The sequence below is a fragment of the Bombina bombina genome, chromosome 10 (assembly GCF_027579735.1).
Source record: "Bombina bombina isolate aBomBom1 chromosome 10, aBomBom1.pri, whole genome shotgun sequence".
Lineage (NCBI taxonomy): Eukaryota > Metazoa > Chordata > Amphibia > Anura > Bombinatoridae > Bombina > Bombina bombina.
Window position 1 is genome coordinate 209,072,591 of NC_069508.1, and position 17,193 is coordinate 209,089,783.

The 17,193-nt window shown below is 41.8% G+C and overlaps 1 protein-coding gene across 2 annotated transcripts in view; it reads left to right on the forward strand.

Annotated features, from left to right (window-relative positions):
- PGM1 (phosphoglucomutase 1) overlaps positions 1–17,193 on the forward strand; it is a gene marked incomplete at its 3' end in the record, with an annotated part of 159,806 nt that overhangs the window by 128,844 nt on the left and 13,769 nt on the right.

Genomic DNA, 17,193 nt, shown 5'->3' on the forward strand with positions numbered 1-17,193 from the left:
CTAATGATTCAACAATGGTATATAAAACGAAGAAACAAAAAAGAATAAATATATATATATATATATACATGCTAAATTAGAATAGTCACAAGTTGTACATTTTCTAGAATAACACAAATTTGTTGATAAAATAATTTATTAATAAAACTTTTATTTCTTCAAATTTAATAGTACAATAGTACAAAATAGTACAATGCAATATAAAATCGTATAATACAATATAAAATCTCTTCAAAAGTGGTCAGACAACATATCCCAAAAACTATGCGTTTCAGGGTCCCAACCCTTCATCAGGTGTATTATACTTACAAGTAGATACTAAATCACATTTAAAGTGCTTATAGACCCACCTTGTATCTTATGGGCCAATCGCATTTTGTATACATCGTAATTAACGTCCATTCAAATCTTTTATATAAATGTACTTTGGGTCAGATTACAAGTGGCTTGCAAAATATTCCTTTAGCTAAAGGAATATTTGCGCTCCACTTTGTAATACCGCGCTAATGTTGCACTGGTATTTAAAAGTTTACAACAAAGCGAACGCAAGCTCATGACAGCGCGCTTCCATAGGCTCAAGACAGCATCAGAACCTCGTTCAGCGAAGAGGTAAGTAGCGTAGCTGTGGGCAGCAATTTGTAAATATATATGTATCTGAATATATCTATACTATAACTGCGTTTGTAACGCGTCCGTCACCAGTTGCGCACAAATCTTTAAAGGAATGTTGGCTGTGCACGCAGCCTAAAGAATCCACCTGGATGCAGCGTAGGCAGACCTGAAGCCTTATAAAAAACATGCAACCACACAAAATAAAAAAAAAAACCTAACCTCAAGCACGAAGTATTAACAAACACCTAAACCGCCAACCCCCACATTGCAAAACAATAAAGTAATTAACCCCAATACGCAAATGACATAATCTATTAACCTCTAAACTGCAAACCCCCACATCGCAATAAACCTATTTAACCTATTAGCTCTTAAACGGCCAACTCCCCACATCGCAAAAAACCTAATTAACCCCTAAACCGCCAAACCCCCACATCGCAATAAACCTTATTAATATATTAACCCTTTTACCGCCAACCCCCCCCACATCGCAAATAACTAATTTAATTACTAAGCCCCCTAACCTCTCCTAAATTAACCCCAATTACTACTAAATTACAATTAAAATAAAAAATCCTAACATTAAATTACAAAAAATAAAAGTCTAACATTAAAGTCTAACATCTAAAAAATAAACAAAACTATCAAAAATAAAAAAATTATACCTAATCCCTATGAAAATAAAAAGCCCCCACAAAATAAAAACACCCCCAAATCTAAACTACCAATAGCCCTTAAAAGGACCTTTTGTAGGGCATTGCCCAAAGTTAAACAGCTCTTTTACGTTTAAAAAATACTGTCCCCCCTAACAGTAAAAAAAAAAACACCCACCAAATAAAAAAAACATAAACTACCCATTGCCCCTAAAGGGCATTTGTATGGGCATTGCCTTTAAAAGGGCATTCTGCTCTTTTTCTGCCCTTAAAAGAGCAATCGGCTCTTTTTCAAGCCCATTAAATCCCTAATCTTAAAGGGACAGTAAACCTTAAAAATAATGTTATATAATTCTGCACATAGTGCAGAATTATATAACATTATTTAAGTGCTATAGTTCTAAACGGCTTTTTTCTCTTCAAATAAGTAAAAATTACGGCGCTTTTACAGACCTGCTCTCTGCTCTCTGCTGAGCGGGTCTGTAATATTTAGTCAGCGCATCGGGCCAGCTGTATAGTCACAGCCCGGCCCGACCGCGCCATAGCACTAAGCATAGCACTAAGTGCAGCTCGCTCCTGTCACAGGAGCGAGCTGCACTTAATCTTATGGCCAAACTGCCTAGTGCAGTTGTAAAAGCGCCGTAATTTTTAGCTTCTATCTTCATCCTGAGCGGAGGTGCGGAGCTGGCTTCCCCGATGCACGGATCCTCGGTGGCGGCGGTTCTCAGTGGCGTGGAGGCTCCTCTTCATGCGATCGTCTGTCGCACACTGAAAATTGAATGCAAGGTACCCCATATTTATGAGGAGAGCTAATGACATCTTATTGGATTATTTGAACAGCCAATAGGATTTCAGTAGCTCTAATCCTATTGGCTGATTTTAAAATTTCAGACAATAGGAATACAAGGTACCCCAAATTGAATGCGGAGAGGAGCCTCCACGCCGCCGAGAACCGCCACTGCTGAGGATCCATGCATCGGGGAAGACAGCTCCGCGCCGCCTTTGTTCCAGATGAAGATAGAACATGATGGAGCCGCCTGGAAGAAGACCTTCTCTGCAGAACTTCAGGAATGGTGAGTACCTATTTGGGGCTTAGTCTTAGGCTTTTTTTTTGGGGTGGCTTTTTTTTTTTTAGATTCGGGTTTTTTGGCCTGGAAAAGAGCTAATTGTCCTTTTAAGGGCAATGCCCATAAAAATGCCCCTTTAGGGGCAATGGGTAGTTTAGTTTTTTTTTTTAGTGATCGTTATTTTTTTTATTTTGTGGGATTTGGTGGGTGGGGGTTTTTACTGTTAGGGGGTAATTGGTCATTTTTGTAAGTAAAAGAGCTGTTTAACTTAGGCAAAGTCCTACAAAAGGCGCTTTTAAGGGCTATTGGTAGTTTAGTATTAGTTTAGGGGGTGTTTTTATTTTTGGGGGGATTTTTTTTTTTATAGGGGTATTAGTTTAGGTTTAATTTTTTTATTTTGGATAGCGTTGTTTTTTTCTGTAATTTTTTACTTTTTTATTTTTTGTAACTTTAGCTGGGGTTTTTTTTTTTTTTAAACATAGACTGCCCTCTGGCAGGCTTATCGCCTAGTTGCTGACCCCTGGCCTAGTACATATATATTTTTGTTAATATGTTTATATACACATATTAACACTTAAATATATAAGCATATTTACTGGGAACACACAGTTCCCATAGAAAAAAACAACTTTAAAGTTCCCAAACTGCCTAGTGCAGTTTTAAAAAATTTTTTATCGGATCTCTGGTTAATTTTTGGAGCGCTAATTACTATCGCAAGCTCGCGGTAGCAAAAACCAGCCACTTGTAATGGCTGGTTAATTATCGCGCTCCCACAAATGGGCAAATATGCCCATTTTGTGGGAGTACGATAATTTAGAGCTTTACTTTTAATCTAGCCCATAGTGTTGCATACAGATATACAGTGTTCCTTCTTAAATGTTTTATTGTATTGTTGTTTAGTATTAAATATAATAAACATCTGAGACATTTAATCTATATACAAAACAAAATGGAGATTGTGCCTCCTTTTACTAACAGGAAACTATAGAATATATACAAATGATAAAACCTGTCATGTATCATGCAGCAAAATCATATTTTATGTCCGTAACCAAATGAGACACAACTGTGTTTCCCCTTATGCTGTATAAAAAAACAAGAATTTGGCAAAATCTAAAAATATATATTTTAATTTATTGAAAAATATAAACGTAACTGAATAAATGAGTTGTTGACAAGAGGCTAACCACACACTTCCTTTCCCGCAGAGACTTTAATTTAAGCCTTTTTAAATAAACATTTTATTTGGCAACATACGTTTGGAAGTTTTTCTTCCCCTTAGCTGAACATATTAATGTAGAGTTTTATATCGATTGTATTCGTGCCAGTTGTGACAGTGGCGTTGGGATTGTATTACACAATGGAGCAGTTATGCTATTATTGGAGGGTTTTTAAAGCTTTTGTATTATGCCATCAGTCTCTCCCAATTTTATTCACTTTTACCATTGAAAAAATGTTATTTGAGAAACTTTTAAATGGGAATGAAACTGTGCTCCTTAACTAAAAAACATATTAAATCAAAGTAAACAAAAAAGGAATAGACTATGTTAAACCGCAGACGACTTGTTTTCGCACAAGATGAGCACTTACAAATCCTCCGTGTGTAGCCACTGACTACAGACTGGGAGCTGCCATGATGAGAAATTAAGTTCCACTGTTGCTCCCTGTCTGTCACATGGTTTTTGCATCATGGGCAAGAAACAGACTTCCTGTTAGTGCACGTGTCTGCTAATGCATATGTATCCTGTGAAGCCAGGTAAAGTAGCCAAGTACTTTTTACATCAATCAGAAAAATGACGATCATTTGCAGTAGTGCATACTTTGAATTTTGTTTCGGAAGAGGTGATATTTGTACATAATTTGTTTTTCGCTTATTATTATTATTAGTTTTTTTCATCCTGTCACAGGATTTTGGCAGGATAAAAACCTCTGAGTAAGAAAGAAACTGACTAGAGCGGTGAAACTAGTTGGCGGGTCTCTTAGCAACCACTTAGAAAGGGGATGCACCTCCTTTGCCTTCCTGTAGAGAACACAGCCCCAATGTGGGGCTGTGACTAGAAGTAATAGGCGCTTCCTGCACAAATAAAGTTAATAAAAATCATTGCAATACATAATCAATTTAAAATGATTTACCCTTTATTTCTTAAGTATAACACACTGCTTAGTGCTTTTAGTAGCCAATCACAGTCATGTTAGCTTAGAGTGTATTGTTTTGCAATTCTTATCTGTTAATGCAAGTTAGAGACAGATAATGTAGCAGGTTTAGCCTTGAGAATTCTGCAGGATGGTTTTCCAGCTCTGAGAATTAGAGAATGAACCATTTGGAGAGCAAAATTACATGAAAAGTGGGCAAAATATATGCTAAAAGTATATTGCAAAGATGTATTACTATACATAGCTGAGCCTTTTATACTAAAATCTCACTGTTTACTGTCCCTTAAGCAAATATGTGGAAAAAAATACCAGGAGCAAACTATATTCAAAATAACTTGCTGATGCAGAAATTCCCCCGAAATGATTGTTCCACAAAACAATATAACCTTATACTTTGTCAAAACTTAGGCAGACACATTGTCATGGAAATATCTGTCACTCAAATTCATACCTAACCAGGCTACTAAACTTCTTTATGTGCTGATGAACACTGTGTGCAGATATAGAGCCAAGACTTCAGCTCACAAAGAAAAAATATCTGTTTCTCTTGTTAAGTGTGTTCAGTCCACGGGTTATCCATTACTTATGGGATATATTCTCCTTCCCAACAGGAAGTTGCAAGAGGATCACCCAAGCAGAGCTGCTATATAGCTCCTCCCCTCACGTGTCATATCCAGTCATTCTCTTGCAACCCTCAACAAAGAAGGAGGTCGCGAGAGGAGCTGGAGTTTTTACTTAACTATTAACTATTCTTCAATCAAAAGTTTGTTATTTTAAATGGCACCGGAGTGTGCTGTTTTTCTATCTCAGGCAGTATTTGGAAGAAGAAACTGCCTGCGTTTTTTTCTATGATCTTAGCAGGCGTAACTAAGATCCACTGGCTGTTCTCGACATTCTGAGGAGTGGGGTAACTTCAGACTGGGAATAGCATGTGGGGTCCTCCGCAAATGAGGTATGTGCGGTACTTTATTTTCTGGGAATGGAATTGACTAAGAAAATACTGCTGTTACCGTATGATGTAAGTACAGCCTTAAATGCAGTAGTAGCAACTGGTATCAGGCTGATAAATGTATGCGCAGTCGAGTTATATTCTAGGTACTAGAATTTGACTGAGAAAATACTGTTAACACTGAAATAATACTTAAGCCTTCTCTGCAGTGGTAGCGACTGGTAGCAGGCTTAGTGATAGCTTTGCATGACATTGAAAAATGTTGTTTTCTTCTGTTATGTGTGATCAGTCCACGGGTCATCATTACTTCTGGGATATAACTCCTCCCCAACAGGAAATGCAAGAGGATTCACCCAGCAGAGCTGCATATAGCTCCTCCCCTCTACGTCAGTCCCAGTCATTCTCTTGCACCCAACGACTAGATAGGATGTGTGAGAGGACTATGGTGATTATACTTAGTTTTTATGACTTCAATCAAAAGTTTGTTATTTTAAAATAGCACCGGAGCGTGTTATTACTTCTCTGGCAGAGTTTGAGGAAGAATCTGTCAGAGTTTTTTTACTATGATTTTAACCGGAGTAGTTAAGATCATATTGCTGTTCTCGGCCATCTGAGGGAGGTAAAGGCTTCAGATCAGGGGACAGCGGGCAGAGGAATCTGCATTGAGGTATGTAGCAGTTTTTATTTTCTGAATGGAATTGATGAGAAAATCCTGCCATACCGTTAAAATGACATGTATGTATACACTTCAGTATTCTGGGGATGGTATTTCACTGGAACTACTCTGTTAAAGGTCACTAATCCTTTTTAATAACTATTTATCATGTTAAACGTTTTTGCTGGAATGTAGAATCGTTTACATTGCTGAGGTACTGTGTGAATAAATATTTGGGCATTATTTTCCACTTGGCAGTTTTTTTTGCTTTATTTGTGACAGTTTCGTTTCTCTTCACTGCTGTGTGGGAGAGGGAGGGGCCGTTTTGGCGCTCTTTGCTACGCATCAAAAAATACCAGTCAGTTACTTTTATTTTTCCTGCATGATCCGGTTCATCTCTGATAGATCTCAGGGGTCTTCAAACTTCTTTGAAGGGAGGTAAATTCTCTCAGCAGAGCTGTGAGAATTCTTATAGTGACTGTGAATAAAAACGTTGCTTTGTATTTTTTATGTCAAATTTAATTATTGTTATTTTACTAATGGGAACAAACCTTTGCTAAAAGTTTTGTTGTTTTAAAGTTTGATGCTATAACTGTTTTTTCAGTTCACTATTTCAACTGTCATTTAATCGTTAGTACCTCTTTGAGGCACAGTACGTTTTTTGCTAAAAAAGATTATAACCAAGTTGTAAGTTTTTTGCTAGTGTGTTAAACATGTCTGACTCAGAGGAAGATATCTGTGTCATTTGTTCCAATGCCAAGGTGGAGCCCAATAGAAATTTATGTACTAACTGTATTGATGCTACTTTAAATAAAAGTCAATCTGTACAATGTGAACAAATTTCACCAAACAGCGAGGGGAGAGTTATGCCGACTAACTCGCCTCACGCGGCAGTACCTGCATCTCCCGCCCGGGAGGTGCGTGATATTTTGGCGCCTAGTACATCTGGGCGGCCATTACAGATAACATTACAAGATATGGCTACTGTTATGACTGAAGTTTTGTCTAAATTACCAGAACTAAGAGGCAAGCGTGATCACTCTGGGGTGAGAACAGAGTGCGCTGACAATGCTAGGGCCATGTCTGATACTGCGTCACAGCTCGCAGAGCATGAGGACGGAGAGCTTCATTCTGTGGGTGACGGTTCTGATCCAAACAGATTGGACTCAGATATTTCAAATTTTAAATTTAAATTGGAGAACCTCCGTGTATTACTAGGGGAGGTCTTAGCAGCTCTCAACGATTGTAACACCGTTGCAATACCAGAGAAACTGTGTAGGTTGGATAAATACTTTGCGGTACCGGCGAGTACTGACGTTTTTCCTATACCTAAGAGACTAACTGAAATTGTTACTAAGGAGTGGGATAGAACCGGTGTGCCGTTCTCACCCCCTCCAATATTTAGAAAGATGTTTCCAATAGACGCCACCACTCGGGACTTATGGCAAACGGTCCCCAAGGTGGAGGGAGCAGTTTCTACTTTAGCTAAGCGTACCACTATCCCGGTGGAGGATAGCTGTGCTTTCTCAGATCCAATGGATAAAAAATTAGAGGGTTACCTTAAGAAAATGTTTGTTCAACAAGGTTTTATATTACAACCCCTTGCATGTATCGCGCCGATTACGGCTGCGGCAGCATTTTGGATTGAGTCGCTTGAAGAGAACCTTAGTTCATCTACGCTAGACGACATTACGGACAGGCTTAGAGTCCTTAAACTAGCTAATTCCTTCATTTCGGAGGCCGTAGTACATTTAACCAAACTTACGGCTAAGAACTCAGGATTCGCCATACAGGCACGTAGGGCGCTGTGGCTAAAATCCTGGTCAGCTGATGTTACTTCTAAGTCCAAATTACTTAATATACCTTTCAAGGGGCAGTCTTTATTTGGGCCCGGTTTGAAAGAGATTATCGCTGACATTACAGGAGGTAAGGGCCACGCCCTACCTCAAGACAAAGCCAAAGCTAAGGCTAGACAGTCTAATTTTCGTCCCTTTCGGAACTTTAAAACAGGAGCAGCATCAACCTCCACTGCACCAAAACAGGAAGGAGCTGTTGCTCGTTACAGGCAAGGCTGGAAGCCTAACCAGTCCTGGAACAAGAGCAAGCAGGCCAGGAAACCTGCTGCTGCCCCAAAGACAGCATGAACCGAGAGCCCCCGATCCGGGACCGGATCTAGTGGGGGGCAGACTCTCTCTCTTCGCCCAGGCCTGGGCAAGAGATGTTCAGGATCCCTGGGCTCTAGAGATCATATCGCAGGGATACCTTCTAGACTTCAAATTATCTCCCCCAAGAGGGAGATTTCATCTGTCAAGGTTGTCGTCAAACCAGATAAAGAAAGAAGCGTTTCTACGCTGCGTACAAGATCTGTTATTAATGGGAGTGATCCATCCGGTTCCGCGGTCGGAACAAGGACAAGGGTTCTACTCAAACCTGTTTGTGGTTCCCAAAAAAGAGGGAACTTTCAGGCCAATCTTAGATTTAAAGACTCTAAACAAATTCCTAAGAGTTCCATCGTTCAAAATGGAAACTATTCGGACAATCTTACCCATGATCCAAGAGGGTCAGTACATGACCACAGTGGATTTAAAGGATGCTTACCTTCACATACCGATCCACAAAGATCATCACCGGTATCTAAGGTTTGCCTTCTTAGACAGGCACTACCAGTTTGTAGCTCTTCCATTCGGATTGGCTACGGCTCCAAGAATCTTCACAAAGGTTCTGGGTGCCCTTCTAGCGGTACTAAGACCGCGAGGGATTTCGGTAGCTCCGTACCTAGACGACATTCTAATTCAAGCTTCAAGCTTTCAAACTGCCAAGTCTCATACAGAGTTAGTTCTGGCATTTCTAAGGTCGCATGGATGGAAAGTGAACGAAAAGAAGAGTTCTCTCTTTCCTCTCACAAGAGTTCCATTCTTGGGGACTCTTATAGATTCTGTAGAAATGAAGATTTACCTGACAGAAGACAGGTTAACAAAGCTTCAAAATGCATGCCGCGTCCTTCATTCCATTCAACACCTGTCCAGGGGGATGCCATTCACCAGGCCAGACTGGACAATTGTAACAACAGACGCCAGCCTACTAGGTTGGGGCGCTGTCTGGAATTCTCTGAAGGCTCAGGGACTATGGAATCAGGAGGAGAGTCTCCTGCCAATAAACATTCTGGAATTGAGAGCAGTTCTCAATGCCCTTCTGGCTTGGCCCCAGTTAACAACTCGGGGGTTCATCAGGTTTCAGTCGGACAACATCACGACTGTAGCTTACATCAACCATCAGGGAGGGACAAGAAGCTCCCTAGCAATGATGGAAGTATCAAAGATAATTCGCTGGGCAGAGTCTCACTCTTGCCACCTGTCAGCAATCCACATCCCGGGAGTGGAGAACTGGGAGGCGGATTTCTTGAGTCGCCAGACTTTTCATCCGGGGGAGTGGGAACTTCATCCGGAGGTCTTTGCCCAAATACTTCGACGTTGGGGCAAACCAGAGATAGATCTCATGGCGTCTCGCCAGAACGCCAAACTTCCTCGCTACGGGTCCAGATCCAGGGATCCGGGAGCAGTTCTGATAGATGCTTTGACAGCACCTTGGAACTTCAGGATGGCTTATGTGTTTCCACCCTTCCCGCTGCTTCCTCGATTGATTGCCAAAATCAAACAGGAGAGAGCATCAGTAATTCTAATAGCACCTGCATGGCCACGCAGGACTTGGTATGCAGATCTAGTGGACATGTCATCCTGTCCGCCTTGGTCTCTACCTCTAAGACAGGACCTTCTGATACAGGGTCCATTCAAACATCAAAATCTAACTTCTCTGAAGCTGACTGCTTGGAAATTGAACGCTTGATTTTATCAAAACGTGGTTTTTCTGAGTCGGTTATTGATACCCTAATTCAGGCTAGGAAGCCTGTTACCAGAAGGATTTACCATAAAATATGGCGGAAATACCTATACTGGTGCGAATCCAAAGGTTACTCCTGGAGTAAGGTTAGGATCGCTAGGATACTGTCTTTTCTACAAGAAGGTTTAGAAAAGGGTTTATCAGCTAGTTCATTAAAGGGACAGATTTCAGCTCTGTCCATCTTGTTACACAGACGTCTGTCAGAAAATCCAGACGTCCAGTCCTTTTGTCAGGCTTTAGCTAGGATCAAGCCTGTGTTTAAAGCTGTTGCTCCACCATGGAGTTTAAACTTAGTTCTTAACGTTTTACAGGGTGTTCCGTTTGAACCCCTTCATTCCATTGATATAAAAATGTTATCTTGGAAAGTTCTGTTTTTAATGGCTATTTCCTCGGCTCGAAGAGTCTCTGAGTTATCAGCCTTACATTGTGATTCCCCTTATCTGATTTTTCACTCAGACAAGGTAGTTCTGCGTACTAAACCTGGGTTCTTACCTAAGGTAGTCACTAACAGGAACATCAATCAAGAGATTGTTGTCCCATCCTTGTGTCCAAATCCTTCTTCAAAGAAGGAACGTCTTTTACACAATCTGGATGTAGTTCGTGCCCTCAAGTTCTACTTGCAGGCAACTAAAGATTTTCGCCAAACTTCTTCCTTGTTTGTCGTTTACTCTGGACAGAGGAGAGGTCAAAAAGCTTCTGCTACCTCTCTCTCTTTTTGGCTTCGTAGCATAATACGTTTAGCCTATGAGACTGCTGGACAGCAGCCTCCTGAAAGAATTACAGCTCACTCCACTAGAGCTGTGGCTTCCACTTGGGCCTTTAAGAATGAGGCCTCTGTTGAACAGATTTGCAAGGCTGCAACTTGGTCTTCACTTCATACTTTTTCCAAATTTTACAAATTTGACACTTTTGCTTCTTCGGAGGCTATTTTTGGGAGAAAGGTTCTTCAGGCAGTGGTTCCTTCTGTATAATGAGCCTGCCTTTCCCTCCCGTCATCCGTGTACTTTTGCTTTGGTATTGGTATCCCAGAAGTAATGATGACCCGTGGACTGATCACACATAACAGAAGAAAACATAATTTATGCTTACCTGATAAATTCCTTTCTTCTGTTGTGTGATCAGTCCACGGCCCGCCCTGTTTTTAAGGCAGGTAAATATCTTTTAAATTATACTCCAGTCACCACTTCACCCTTGGTTACTCCTTTCTCGTTGATTCTTGGTCGAATGACTGGGACTGACGTAGAGGGGAGGAGCTATATGCAGCTCTGCTGGGTGAATCCTCTTGCATTTCCTGTTGGGGAGGAGTTATATCCCAGAAGTAATGATGACCCGTGGACTGATCACACAACAGAAGAAAGGAATTTATCAGGTAAGCATAAATTATGTTTTTTAATAAAACGTTGACTGGCATGTTATTCATTTTTTTGTGAGGTACTTTGGTGATAAATCGCTTTGGGCATGATTTTTTCCACATGGCTAACATATTTTTCTGCATGGAAACCGTTATATCAGGGCTCCCACTGTTGTGATTGGAGTGGGAGGGCCCTTGTTTTAGCGCCTTGTTGCGCAGTTAAAATTATTGCACAGTCTTTCTGCTTCTTCCTCCTTGATCCAGGACGTCTCTAGAGAGCTCAGGGGTCTGCAAATTTCATTTGTGAGGGAGGTAATCAGTCACAGCAGATCTGTGACAGTGTGCTGACTGTGATTAAAAGCGTTAAATCTTAATTGATATCTGTTTTATCCGTTTTGGGTATCGAGGGGTTAATCATCCTTTTGCTAATGGGTGCAATCCTCTGCTAATAGTACACTTCTTGTTAAGAATTGTTTAATTATATCTGTATTTTTGAAGCGCTGCAGCGTTTTTTATATTGCTTGTAAAACTTATTGAAAGTGATTTCCAAGCTTGTTATTTTCATTGCTAAGTCTGTTTTAAACATGTCTGATTCAGAGGAAACTGTTTGTTCATCATGTTCAAAAGCCAATGTGGAGCCCAATAGAACGATGCGTACCAATTGTATTGATATTGCTTTGAATAAAAGTCAATCTGTACCGATAAAGAAGCTATCACCAGACAACGAGGGGGAAGTTATGCCGCCTAACTCTCCTCACGTGTCAGTACCTGCGTCTCCCGCTCGGGAGATGCGTAGGATTGAGACACCTAGTACATCTAGGCCCTTACAAATCACTTTACATGATATGGCTAATGTTATGAAAGAAGTATTATATAATATGCCCGAATTAAGGGGCAAACGCGATAGCTCTGGGTTAAGGACAGAGCGCGCTGATGACACGAGAGCCATGTCTGATACTGCGTCACAACTTGCAGAACATGAGGACGGTGAGCTTCATTCTGTCAGTGACGGTTCTGATTCGGGGAGACCGGATTCAGAAATTCCAAATTTTAAATTTAAGCTTGAGAACCTCCGTGTGTTACTAGGGGAGGTATTAGCGGCTCTGAATGATTGCGACACGGTGGCAATTCCAGAGAAATTGTGTAGGTTGGATAGATACTATGCGGTACCGGTGTGTACTGACGTTTTTTCTATACCAAAAAGACTTACAGAAATTATCAGTAAGGAGTGGGATAGACCCGGTGTGCCTTTTTCCCCTCCCCCGATATTTAGAAAAATGTTCCCTATAGACGCCACCACACGAGACTTATGGCAGACGGTCCCTAAGGTGGAGGGAGCAGTTTCTACGTTAGCCAAGCGTACCACTATCCCGGTGGAGGATAGCTGTGCTTTCTCAGATCCAATGGATAAAAAATTAGAGGGTTATCTTAAGAAAATGTTTGTTCAACAGTGTTTTATATTGCAGCCTCTTGCATGCATTGCGCCTGTCACGGCTGCAGCGGCATTCTGGTTTGAGTCTCTGGAAGAGGCGATTCACACAGAGCCGTTGGATGAGGCCTTGAGCAAAGTTAGAACCCTTAAGCAAGCTAATGCGTTTGTTTCAGATGCCGTAGTACATCTAACCAAACTTACGGCTAAAAATTCCGGATTCGCCATACAGGCGCGCAGAGCGCTCTGGCTTAAATCCTGGTCAGCAGATGTAACTTCCAAGTCTAAACTACTTAACATTCCTTTCAAAGGGCAGACCTTATTCGGGCCCGGCTTGAAGGAAATTATTGCTGACATTACGGGAGGTAAGGGCCACGCCCTTCCTCAGGACAGGGCCAAACCAAAGGCCAAACAGTCTAATTTTCGTGCCTTTCGTAACTTCAAGGCAGGAGCAGCATCGACTTCCTCCGCTCCAAAACAGGAAGGAACTACTGCTCGTTACAGACAAGGTTGGAAAGGCAACCAGTCATGGAACAAGGGCAAGCAGGCCAGAAAGCCTACTCCCGCCCCTAAGACAGCATGAAGTCAGGGCCCCCTATCCAGAGACGGATTTAGTGGGGGGCAGACTTTCTCTCTTTGCCCAGGCTTGGGCAAGAGATGTGCAGGATCCCTGGACGTTAAAGATTATATCTCAGGGATACCTTCTGGATTTCAAATCCTCTCCTCCACAAGGGAGGTTCCATCTTTCGAGGTTATCAACAAACCTAGTAAAGAGAGAGGCATTTCTACAATGTGTACAAGACCTCTTAATCATGGGGGTGATCCACTCAGTTCCGCGATCGGAACAGGGACAAGGATTTTACTCAAATCTATTTGTGGTTCCCAAAAAAGAGGGAACCTTCAGACCAATCTTGGACTTAAAGATCTTAAACAAATTCCTAAGGGTACCATCGTTCAAGATGGAAACCATTCGAACCATCCTACCCATGATCCAAGAGGGTCAATATATGACCACGGTGGACTTAAAGGATGCTTACCTTCATATACCGATTCACAAAGATCATTATCAGTACCTGAGGTTTGCCTTTCTAGACAGGCATTACCAGTTTGTGGCTCTTCCCTTCGGGTTAGCCACGGCCCCGAGAATTTTTACGAAGGTTCTGGGCTCACTTCTGGCGGTACTAAGACCACGAGGCATAGCGGTGGCTCCGTACCTAGACGACATTCTGATACAAGCGTCAAGTTTTCAGAATGCAAAGTCTCATACAGAGATAGTTCTAGCATTTCTGAGGTCGCATGGGTGGAAAGTGAACGTGGAAAAGAGTTCTCTGTTACCACTCACACGGGTTCCTTTTCTAGGGACTCTTATAGATTCTGTGGAGATGAAGATTTACCTGACGGAGTCCAGGTTATCAAAGATTCTCAATGCTTGCCGTGTCCTTCATTCCTTTCCAAGCCCATCGGTAGCTCAGTGCATGGAGGTAATCGGCTTAATGGTAGCGGCAATGGACATAGTGCCATTTGCGCGCCTGCATCTCAGACCGCTGCAACTATGCATGCTCAGTCAATGGAACGGGGATTACTCAGATCTGTCCCCTTTGCTAAATCTGGACCAGGAGACCAGAGATTCGCTTCTCTGGTGGTTGTCACCGGTTCATCTGTCCAAAGGAATGACCTTTCGCAGGCCAGATTGGACGATTGTAACAATGGATGCCAGCCTTCTAGGCTGGGGAGCAGTCTGGAATTCCCTGAAGGCTCAGGGATCGTGGACTCAGGAGGAGAAACTCCTCCCAATAAACATTCTAGAATTAAGAGCAATATGTAATGCTCTTCTGGCTTGGCCTCAGTTAGCAAAGCTGAGGTTCATCAGATTTCAGTCGGACAATATCACGACTGTGGCTTACATCAATCATCAAGGGGGAACCAGGAGTTCCCTAGCGATGTTGGAAGTCTCGAAGATAATTCGCTGGGCAGAGTCTCACTCTTGCCACCTGTCGGCGATTCACATCCCAGGCGTAGAGAACTGGGAGGCGGATTTCCTAAGTCGCCAGACTTTTCATCCGGGAGAGTGGGAACTTCACCCGGAGGTATTTCCTCAACTGATTCGTCGTTGGGGCAAACCGAATCTGGATCTCATGGCATCTCGCCAGAACGCGAAGCTTCCTTGTTACGGATCCAGGTCCAGGGACCCGGGAGCGGTGCTGGTAGATGCATTAGCAGCCCCTTGGGTTTTCAACATAGCTTATGTGTTTCCACCATTTCCGTTGCTACCTCGGCTGATTGCCAGGATCAAACAGGAGAGGGCATCGGTAATTCTGATAGCGCCTGCGTGGCCACGCAGGACCTGGTATGCAGACCTAGTGGACATGTCGTCCTTTCCACCATGGTCTCTTCCTCTGAGGCAGGACCTTCTAATTCAGGGTCCTTTCAACCATCCAAACCTAATTTCTCTGAGGCTGACTGCCTGGAAATTGAACGCTTGATTCTATCAAAGCGTGGGTTTTCGGATTCGGTTATTGATACATTAATACAGGCTCGGAAACCTGTGACAAGAAAAATTTACCATAAGATATGGCGTAAATATTTATATTGGTGCGAATCCAAGAGTTACTCATGGAGTAAGGTTAGGATTCCTAGGATATTAGCTTTTCTACAAGAGGGTTTAGAAAAGGGTTTATCCGCTAGTTCGCTAAAGGGACAGATTTCAGCTCTGTCTATTCTTTTACACAAACGTCTGGCGGAGCATCCAGACGTCCAGGCCTTTTGTCAGGCTTTGGCTAGAATTAAGCCTGTGTTTAAAGCTGTTGCTCCTCCGTGGAGCTTAAACTTGGTTCTTAAAGTTCTTCAGGGTGTTCCGTTTGAACCCCTTCATTCCATTGATATTAAGCTTTTATCTTGGAAAGTTTTGTTTTTGATGGCTATTTCCTCGGCTCGAAGAGTATCTGAGTTATCTGCCTTACATTGTGATTCTCCTTATCTGATCTTTCATTCAGATAAGGTAGTTCTGCGTACTAAACCTGGGTTTTTACCTAAGGTTGTTTCTAACAGGAATATCAATCAAGAGATTGTTGTTCCATCATTATGTCCTAATCCTTCTTCAAAGAAGGAACGTCTTTTGCATAATCTAGACGTGGTCCGTGCTCTGAAGTTCTACTTACAGGCACCTAAAGATTTTAGACAAACTTCTTCTCTGTTTGTCGTTTACTCTGGACAGAGGAGAGGTCAAAAGGCTTCGGCTACCTCTCTCTCTTTTTGGCTTCGTAGCATAATACGTTTAGCCTATGAGACTGCTGGACAGAAGCCTCCTGAAAGAATTACAGCTCATTCCACTAGAGCTGTGGCTTCCACCTGGGCCTTTAAGAATGAGGACTCTGTTGAACAGATTTGCAAGGCTGCAACTTGGTCTTCACTTAATACTTTTTCCAAATTTTACAAATTTGACACTTTCGCGTCTTCGGAGGCTGGTTTTGGGAGAAAGGTTCTACAGGCAGTGGTTCCTTCTGTTTAATGTTCCTGCCTTGTCCCTCCCATCATCCGTGTACTTAGCTTTGGTATTGGTATCCCATAAGTAATGGATGACCCGTGGACTGAACACACTTAACAAGAGAAAACATAATTTATGCTTACCTGATAAATTTATTTCTCTTGTAGTGTGTTCAGTCCACGGCCCGCCCTGTCTTTTTGTAAGGCAGGTTCTAAATTTTAAAAATTATAACTCCAGTCACCACTGCACCTTATAGTTTCTCCTTTCTCGTCTTGTTTCGGTCGAATGACTGGATATGACATGTGAGGGGAGGAGCTATATAGCAGCTCTGCTTGGGTGATCCTCTTGCAACTTCCTGTTGGGAAGGAGGATATATCCCATAAGTAATGGATGACCCGTGGACTGAACACACTACAAGAGAAATAAATTTATCAGGTAAGCATAAATTATGTTTTTATGGCACTTATTCTTCATCAGAGCACCCTGCAACAATAATGTGATTGCATTAGGGAGTACTTCCATACATATACAATTGTTTCACAAGTCATGTATCTTCAGCAGAATGGTGTCCACAAAGAAAAATAAAATGCAAAACTGACAGAAATGTACCATCAACCAAATGAAAATTATACCCCTTTAATAATTGAACCTTTCAAAATAGTATAGTGTTTGTTGATTACTGGATATTATGCGAGTGTTGGTTTTACTCCCTAAGTAACTCTCATCAAGCTTTGTTGGTAAGTGCGACTAGGGTGAGTCAAGATAACCAGCATTTGAATCGTTCCATAATTTCCACCTTGCCTGATTTTACCAAGTCCATGTATCTCAAAATCTTGACTTCTTGAAGACAGGAATTAAGTATTTGTTCAGTAGCTTATTCATTATGAATTTGTTTTACTTCTGCTCAGGTAGGGAGATCCTTTTAAATCTTCCTTGAGGATT